General features: G+C 42.1%; 1 pseudogene; it reads left to right on the top strand.

Moving 5' to 3' along the window:
* Positions 1 to 8,474, top strand: part of LOC119333588 — a 51,559-nt pseudogene extending 43,085 nt beyond the window's left edge.
* Positions 8,475 to 8,759: the final 285 nt, after the last annotated feature.

Here is an 8,759-nt window from a genome sequence, read left to right as displayed (position 1 = left end):
TGTTCATCCCAGAGGCAGCATCGATCGGCTTCAGTTAGCAGCAGTAGCGAAGGAATCGCTCGATCGGGTTCAGTTAACAGCCATCGATTGATCGCTCGGGTTCAGTAACGCGTAGCCTGCAGTGCAATCGCTTGGATTCAGTTAGAGCCCAACGCCTCGCTCGGGTTCAGTTAGAGTCAACGCCTCGCACACACGCGCGTACGTGTATGAGAGAAACGCGCATCGCTCGGCCCCCGACCTCCCACTGTAACCGGGAACTCCCCGAAATTTTCCTCCCCCTCGCTTCTACCATGGTTTTTTCCATCATGGACGACCCAAAGAATGTCATGCAGCTGCGTCTCCGGCCCGCCCAGGATGAAAAGCCCATTGTGTGTCATGATTTTTTGTCATAGAAGTAGGAGCCCACCACATCTATGATGATACCGGGTTTTGTCACAATTATCATCATAGAAGTGTCATATGTATGACAGAAAAAATTCGTTCGGCTCAAAATGTCATGGATGTGTCTTTTTTTGTAGTTCTTATAAAGCAACAACAAGGGGCACTACGATCATACTTGAGCATTGGATGTAGCTAATATTCGAGTGTGTTTCGGGAGTGGATCAATGATTGAACACGATGGGCTAGTGATAACTTTCTTTAGTGTTGATATTTTGGAAGGCATGGTTGCTTGTTAATATGCTTGAGTATTGAAGTCTTCATGTCAAATGTAGATTATTGCTTTGAACCATCTAAAAGTCCAAATGTCCATGCTACAAAAGAAAATGATATGTGACAAACATGTTAGGCAGCATTCCACATCAATTTTTTTGATTTTATCATTTACCTACTCGAGGACGAGTAGGAATTAAGCTTGGGGATGCTGATACGTCTCCAACGTATCTATAGTTTTTACTTGTTCCATGCTGTTATATTATCAGTCTTGGATGCTTTATATTCATTTTATAGCAACTTTATATCATTCTTTTTGGACTAACCTATTGACCTAGTGCCCAGTGCCAGTTGCTGTTTTTTGCTTGTTTTTACTTTGCCGAATATCCCTACCAAACGGAGTCCAAACGCAGCGAAACTTTTTGGAGATTTTTTTGGACCAGAAGACAACTTGGGAGCCAAGGAAGAACCTAGGGGAGGTCCATGGGGCCCACAAGACACCAGGGCATGCCAAAGGCCCCTGGCATGCCCTGATGGGTTGTGGGGCCCATAGGGGTCTCCTCCACCGCCTCTCAGCTCTATAAATACCCAAATATTCTACAAACCCTAGGGTAGTCCACAAATCACAATTCCAGCCAACACAAGTTCTAGAACCACTAGATCCAATCTAGAGCCCTATTCTAGCACTCCATCGGAGGGGAACACAATTACAGAGGGGTTCATCATCCTCATTGGTGCTCCTCTAGTGATGCGTGAGTAGTTCACCATAGACCTACGTGTCCATTGGCAGTAGCTAGATGACTTCTTCTCTCTTTTTCATTCTCAATACAATGGTCTCTTGGAGATCTATTTGATGTAATGACATTTTGCGGTGTGTTTGTTTGGATCCGATGAAGTTCGAGTTTATGATCAGATTTTTATCCATGAATATTACTTGAGTCTTCTTTGATCTCTTATGTGCATGATTATTTATAGCATCATATTTCTTCTCCAAATCTTTGGTTTAGTTAGGCCGACTAGATTGATTTTTTTAGCCATGGGAAGAGGTGCTTTGTGATGGGTTCGATCTTGCGGTGTCCTCACCCAGTGACAAAAGGGGCAGCGAGGCACGCATGTATCATTACTATTAAGGAAAAAAAGATAGGGTCTATTCCTATAGGAATATATCTTGTCTACATCATGTCATCGTTCTTATTGCATTACTCCGTTTCTCCATGAACATAATAAACTAGATGCATGCTGGATAGCGGTCGATGTGTGGAGTAATAGTAGTAGATGCAGAATCACTTTGGTCTATAATCTTGGACATGATTCCTATATTCATGATCATTTCCTTGGATATCGTCATAATTATTTGTTCTTCTATCAATTGTCGTACAGTAATTTGTCCACCCATCGTGTGCTATTTTCTCGAGAGAAGCCACTAGGGAAATCTACGTTCCCCGGGTGTATCTTTTATCATATTTGCTTTCCGATCTATCTTTTGCCATATTTGTTTTCACATCTATATTTCCAAAAATCCAAAAATACCTCGCTGCACCTTTTCTTTACTTATTTTATTTCGTGTCCTATCAAGATCTGTTTATCCAAACTCATACAATTTTATCTATCTTTATACCGTGGAGGGACTGACAACCCCTCTTACGCGTCGGGTTGCAAGTATTTGTTCTTTGTGTGCAGGTACCATTTACATAGTGTTGTTTGGTTACCTAGGTTTCACATCTGAGGGTAATACCTACCGTAGCTGTACTGCATCATCCCTTCCTCTATGGGGAAATACCTGCTCAGTTTCAAGCCACATCAAAAGGAATTTCTGGCACCGTTGCCGGGGAGACATCATCAATATCTATCGGGTTCCTACTCACAAATCTCATCTCCTTGCAATTTACATTATTTGCCATTTTCCTCTCATTTTCCTCTTGTTTTCATCTCCCCCACTTCTAAAACATTTTTGCAAAAGGACAAAATTATTTGGCTTCTTTTCGTTTGCTTTTTTCTTGTTCAATCTTTTGTTTGCTTGTGATCTTGTTTGCTATCTTTGCTTGTGTTGCCATGTGCCAGCTATTTGCTTGCATCGCTTGATAAAAATCTATGGATCCACATCCACTTTCTAATCTTTTTAAAAGATCCAACTATGATGAACCAATTGCTAGTGAATTGAGTTCACTAGATTATCTTTATGAAGTTTTGCTTGAGATTCGTGAATCTAAAAATTGTGATGAAGTGAAAGAGGAAATTTATGAAGTAATTTACGATAGCTCCTTGAATCAAAAGCATGATTTCAATGGTTTTACTATAAATTCTATTAATTTTAATTGTGCTAATAATATGCAAAACCCCAAGCTTGGGGACGATGCTAAGTTTGATATGTCCACTACTTATAATGGTCATGATTGGGGTGATTCTTCTTATGATCTTGAACGTTTATTTAAGCCTCATGATGAATATGTTAGTAATAATATTAAAAGTGGGTTTGGAGAGGTCATGCCTTTATTTGATGATAATCCCACTATTTTGGAAGAGTGTCAACTTTGCATGCACGTGGATCATGTAGAGAATATGTTATGTCATAGCTATATTGTTCAATTTGAATATGATCCCACATGTAATTATTATGAGAGAGGAAAATATGGTTGTAGAAATTTTCATGCTACTAATTTACCTCTCGTGATGTTGAGATTGCTATTGTTTCTTTCTTCTTCCTTACATATACTAGTTTTTGTTTGTCTTGATAATTTGTTTGCTTATAAATGCCTATGCATAGGAAGTATGTTAGACTGAAGCTTGTTTTTCACATGCTACATGATGCTTTTTTCATGTTTCCATTGCTATCTGTCATGTGAGCATCATTAAAATTACTTATGCCTAGATAGGGCATAAAATGATAGAGCTTGTTGGGAGGCAACCCAATGAATAAAATATATCATTCTCTTTTTTTATTTCTATTCTTGTGTGTTCTCACAATTATGCCTCTGTTATGATTGTGTTTTTACATTTTAATTAGTGTGTGTGCCAAGTAAAGCCTTTGGGATCATGTTGGGTGATAGTTGATTTGATCTTGTTGAAAAACATAAACTTTTGCATCCGGTAGCAGAATTCTTAAAAATCTCAGAAGCGTGATAAAATTCTGATTTAAAAAAAAAGATTGATATACAAATTGCCTACGTTGTCCTAAGTTTTCCGAATTGTTGGAGTTACAGAAGTATGGAGAAAGTCCATATTACTACAAATCATTTTGTTTTTGACATATTTTGTTTTCTTTGCATTGTGTGCTTCTTTTGATGAATCTATGGATTGTATTGAAGCGTATATGCCACGGAAAGGTTGGAATACAATAGATATAATGCAATAATAAAATATGAATGGGTTTTCAACAGTACTTAGAGTAGTGATTTTCTTTATTATACTAACGGATCTCACGAAGGTTTTGTTAAGTTTTGTGTGATTGAAGTTTTCATGTTTTGGGTGAGATCATGATGGATGAAGGAATAAGGAGTGAAAAGAGCCTAAGCTTGGGGATGGCCATGGAACCCCAAGTTAATATTCAAGGAGAACCAAGCAACTAAGCTTGGGGCTGCCCCTGAAGGCATCCCCTCTTACGTCTAACGACATCGGTAATTTTACTTGGAGCTATATTTTTATTAGTCACATATCATGAGTTTTGCTTGGAGCTGTCTTGTATTTTATGAGTGTTTGCTTGTTTTGCTTTTCAGTTTGTCTCATATACCCTTGCTGGATACATCTATTTGAGAGAGCCAAAATTATGCTATGATTTGATAGAATTGCTCTATGTGCTTCACTTAAAAAAATTTGAGCTATGGAATTGCTCTAGTGCTTCACTTATATCTTTTTTTACCATGGTGTGCTTTAATATTTTTGGAGAAATACTCTCATGCTTCACATATATTTATTGGAGAGTTAGTAAATTTGTGAAGAAATTCACTCATGCTTCACTTATATTATTTTGAGAGATGAAAATTTTTATGCTCATGTTCTTCACTTAAATTTGTTTGAGATTATCAAAAAGCAATTGCAACATATCAAATTAGTCCCAAAGTGATAGATATTCAAGAGGGATATAATAAAAAAATTCATGAAGATCATTGGACAAAATAAACTTGATTCTTTGTAATAGTTTTGAGATATGATGATAATAATATGTGAGTCATGTCGGTGAGTAATTATGCTTTAGTAAGAATACTGGTGTTAAGGTTTGTGATTCCCTATGCAAGCACGAAAGTCAATAGTTATGCAATGAAATTACATCCTACTTTTGGTGAATTATTCGGTGTTAGTTATGTGTAATGCTCGTTTATGTGAATTTTCATTTCTTGGTTGGATGCTTCTCAATCTATTTGCTAGCCTTCATTTGTACTAAGTAGAAATACTACTTGTGCATAAAAAATCCTTAAACCCAGTTTTGCCATATGAGTCCACCATACCTACCTATATGCGGTATTTCCGTGCCGTTCTAAGTAAATTTGTATGTGCCATCTCTAATTTTCAAAATGAATTTCCTTTTTGTGTGCTCGTACCGCTCATGAAGCGGTAGGGGATGGCCAATATTTTCCATGCTAGATGTGTTATTCTCAGGATGAGTGTTTATTCACTTGTCATTGCACGGTAGTACAACGGTAATAGGGATGCCCAGTCCTGAAATAAAAAAGAAACTTACTTTATGTTGTCAAATAATAAATTCCTTGGAAAGTGTTGGTATGGATGGTACCCATGGATAGGACTAGCCATGGAGTGTGAAAGTATGGTGGAAAAAGGAATGAACTTTATTTTAAGTTTGGGAACCGCCTATGATGTATCTAGCGTGGAAAGTGTTGGGAATTACACTGTCATTTTCATTGACGGGAAAAGTATGCCTGTCAAAAAAAATTATCTCTCAATTTAAGCTTTGAGCTCTGGCACCTCTATAAATCTCTGCTTCCCTCTACAAAGGGCCTATCTATTTACTTTTATGCAATTTTTATTTTTATTTTGAGTCTCCGTCTTCTCTTATAAAGCACCAACTAGGGAGCACTATGATCCTACTTGATCATTGGATGTAGCTAATATTCGAGTGTGTTTCGGGAGTGGATCAATGATTGAGCATGATGGGCTAGGGATAACTTTCTTTAGTGTTGATATTTTGAAAGACATGGTTGCTTGTTAATATGCTTGAGTATTGAAGTCTTCATGTCAAATATAGACTATTGCTTTGAACCATCTAAAAGTCCAAATGTCCATGCTACAAAAGAAAAGAATATGTGATGAACATGTTAGGCATCATTTCACATCAAAAATTCTGTTTTTATCATTTACCTACTCAAGGACAAGTAGGAATTAAGCTTGGGGATGCTGGTACGTCTCCAACGTATATATAAGTTTTGCTTGTTCCATGTTGTTATATTATCAGTCTTGGATGCTTTATATTCATTTTATAGCAACTTTATATCATTTTTTGGGACTAACCTATTGACCTAGTGCCCAGTGCCAGTTGTTGTTTTTTGCTTGTTTTTTACTTCGCAGAATATCCCCAACATACGGAGTCCAAATGTAGCAAAACTTTTTGAAGATTTTTTTGGACCAGAAGACAAGTTGGGAGCCAAGGAAGCGCCTGGGGAGGCCCGTGTGGCCCACAAGACACCAGGGCGCACAAGAGGCCCCTGGCGCGCCTTGATGGGATGTGGAGCCCACGGGGGTCTCCTCCACCGCCTGTCAGCTCTATAAATACCCAAATATTCCAGAAACCCTAGGGGAGTCGGTGAAACACAATTTCAGCCGCCGCAAGTTCTAGAACCACGAGATCCAATCTAGAGTCCTATTCCGGCACTCCACCGAAGGGGAACATGATCACGGAGGGGGTTCATCATCCTCATTGGTGCTCCTCTGATTATGCATGAGTATTTCACCATAGACCTACGGGTCCGTAGGCAGTAGCTAGATGGCTTCTTCTCTCTTTTTGATTCTCAATACAATGGTCTCTTAGAGATCTATTTGATGTAATGACTTTTTGCGGTGTGTTTGTTGGATCCGATGAAGTTCGAGTTTATGATCAGATTTTTATCCATGAATATTATTTGAGTCTTCTTTGATCTGGCATATGCATGATTACTTATAGCCTCGTATTTCTTCTCCGAATCTTTGGTTTTGTTAGGCCGACTAGATTGATTTTTCTTGCAATGGGAAGAGGTGCTTTGTGATGGGTTCGATCCTGCGGTGTCCTCACCCAGTGATAGAAGGGGTAGCGAGGCACACATGTACCATTGCTATTAAGGAAAAAACGATGGGGTCTATTCCCACATGAATAGATCTTGTCTACATCATGTCATAGTTCTTATTGCATTACTCCGTTTCTCCATGAACTTAGTACACTAGATGCATGCTGGATAGCGGTCGATGTGTGGAGTAATCTCTACTATTAAAGGGGGATCGAACGTCGTGATGGTTCGACCTCCAGCACCCCCACCCCATCAACACGCGGTAAAAAAATCGATCGATCCCGCACGCACGAGAAACCCGGAAAATCAGCCCACGCTCCCACCCCATCGTCGCTAAAAAAGAATAAACTGCCGCCCACAAACACGTCCCGCCCCCACCTCTCCCCAACCCCTCACTCCCGATCTCGTCTCTCTCCTGCCAAAAATCGTTGCGGACACAGAGAGGAAGGAGCGCAGCGGAGGCGCCGGGGAGGAGGGGGTCGCCTCGCTCGCTTCTGCTGATGACGATCATGCCCACCGCCAACCCTCACCGTCGTCGCTGCCGCGGTGGACAGAAAGAGCAGGGCTGCGTGCGCCAATGCCGGCGCTGGCGGGGCCTGCGAGGAGAGCGCCCGCCCTGAACCCGACCCCCACCCCCAGGCGAGCTCCAGTTCCGCCTCCCTGTAATCTGCTCCTAAGTCCTAACGACATGGCTTATTGCAGGTGGAGGTGGAGTACGCACCGGAGAAGCCCGACCTCGACCCCCTCCTACTGTCACGGGCGGCCCTGTACAACCCCAAGACCAACTACACCTTGCCGAGGCCGCGGTTCCTCCATTACAAGCCTGACCCCCTCGGCGCTGGCGTCAGGCACCTCGAGGACGGCTTCGCCTCTACCTCCGAGAGGAGCGACGAAACCGACGCCACTGCCACCACGGAGGATGACCTCATGTACAGAGGAGGAACAAGAGCAACCACAGCAAAATCACCTGCTCTCACCGCTCCATCTGAGGCCGCTGAGGCTTCCGTCCTGGCGCCAGAGCCCGTGTCTATTCGCTGTGGCCCCCTCTGCTGTCATCAGAGGTTGCTGCGGTGAAGCCAGAGCCGGCTCGCGTCTCTACACTGGGGCCTAGGGCGACTCCTCTGCGAGCTCGTGCACTGACACCGGAGCCGGAGCTTGGGGTGCGAGCTCCAGTGAAGAAGGGATCCGCGTTGAGGTTCCTACTTCCCCTTGCTTTTGTTCTGTTCATGTTTGCTGCTTCCGTGTGCGTGCTGCTGCAAAGTCGGAAGGTGATGTTGTGGTGGAAGAAGAACCAGTTGATGATGCTGGAGTGGGAGAAAAATCTGATGCATCAGACTACTACGACATGGTAGTAGATGAGCTTGATGTTGTAATGTCAGAAGAAGCTCCTGGTAGTGCCAGTGCCTTGGAGGAGCACTTGAATATCCAGGATGCAGTTTCTGGCTTGATTGCAGAATCAGAGGGTGTTGCTGCAGTGGTAGAGAATCTGATGCATCAGACTACTCCAAGGCAGTAGATGAGCTTGATGTTAAAGCATCAGAAGCAGCTCCAGGTAGCAGCAACGGCGAAGAGATCAGTGAGGATTTGGACACCCCATCTCAACCTGCTGAGTAGCATGAACAGGATGTTGAGAGTAGTGAGCCCGAGAACAATCACGACAATGGCAAGGAGGGCCAGGAGCCGCATCTTGGTCTTGAATCAGATTCGAGCGTGTCGATCGCCAGGCTACCTGGACAGAATCTCAAAGCCTACAGCAGCAGGTGATGCCATTGTCGTGGTTATTCTTTCAGCCGGCATTGCTGCCCTCTCCATGAGGAATTGGCAAGCTCAGGTTTGATGCATGGTTGCAGATGGCTACCAAACTATAAAATTATCAACCTTCAGCAAATGTAGATGTAT

The sequence above is a fragment of the Triticum dicoccoides genome, chromosome 7A, assembly GCF_002162155.2.
Source record: "Triticum dicoccoides isolate Atlit2015 ecotype Zavitan chromosome 7A, WEW_v2.0, whole genome shotgun sequence".
Classification (NCBI taxonomy): Eukaryota; Viridiplantae; Streptophyta; class Magnoliopsida; order Poales; family Poaceae; genus Triticum; species Triticum dicoccoides.
This window is presented reverse-complemented; position numbering and strand designations above follow the sequence as displayed.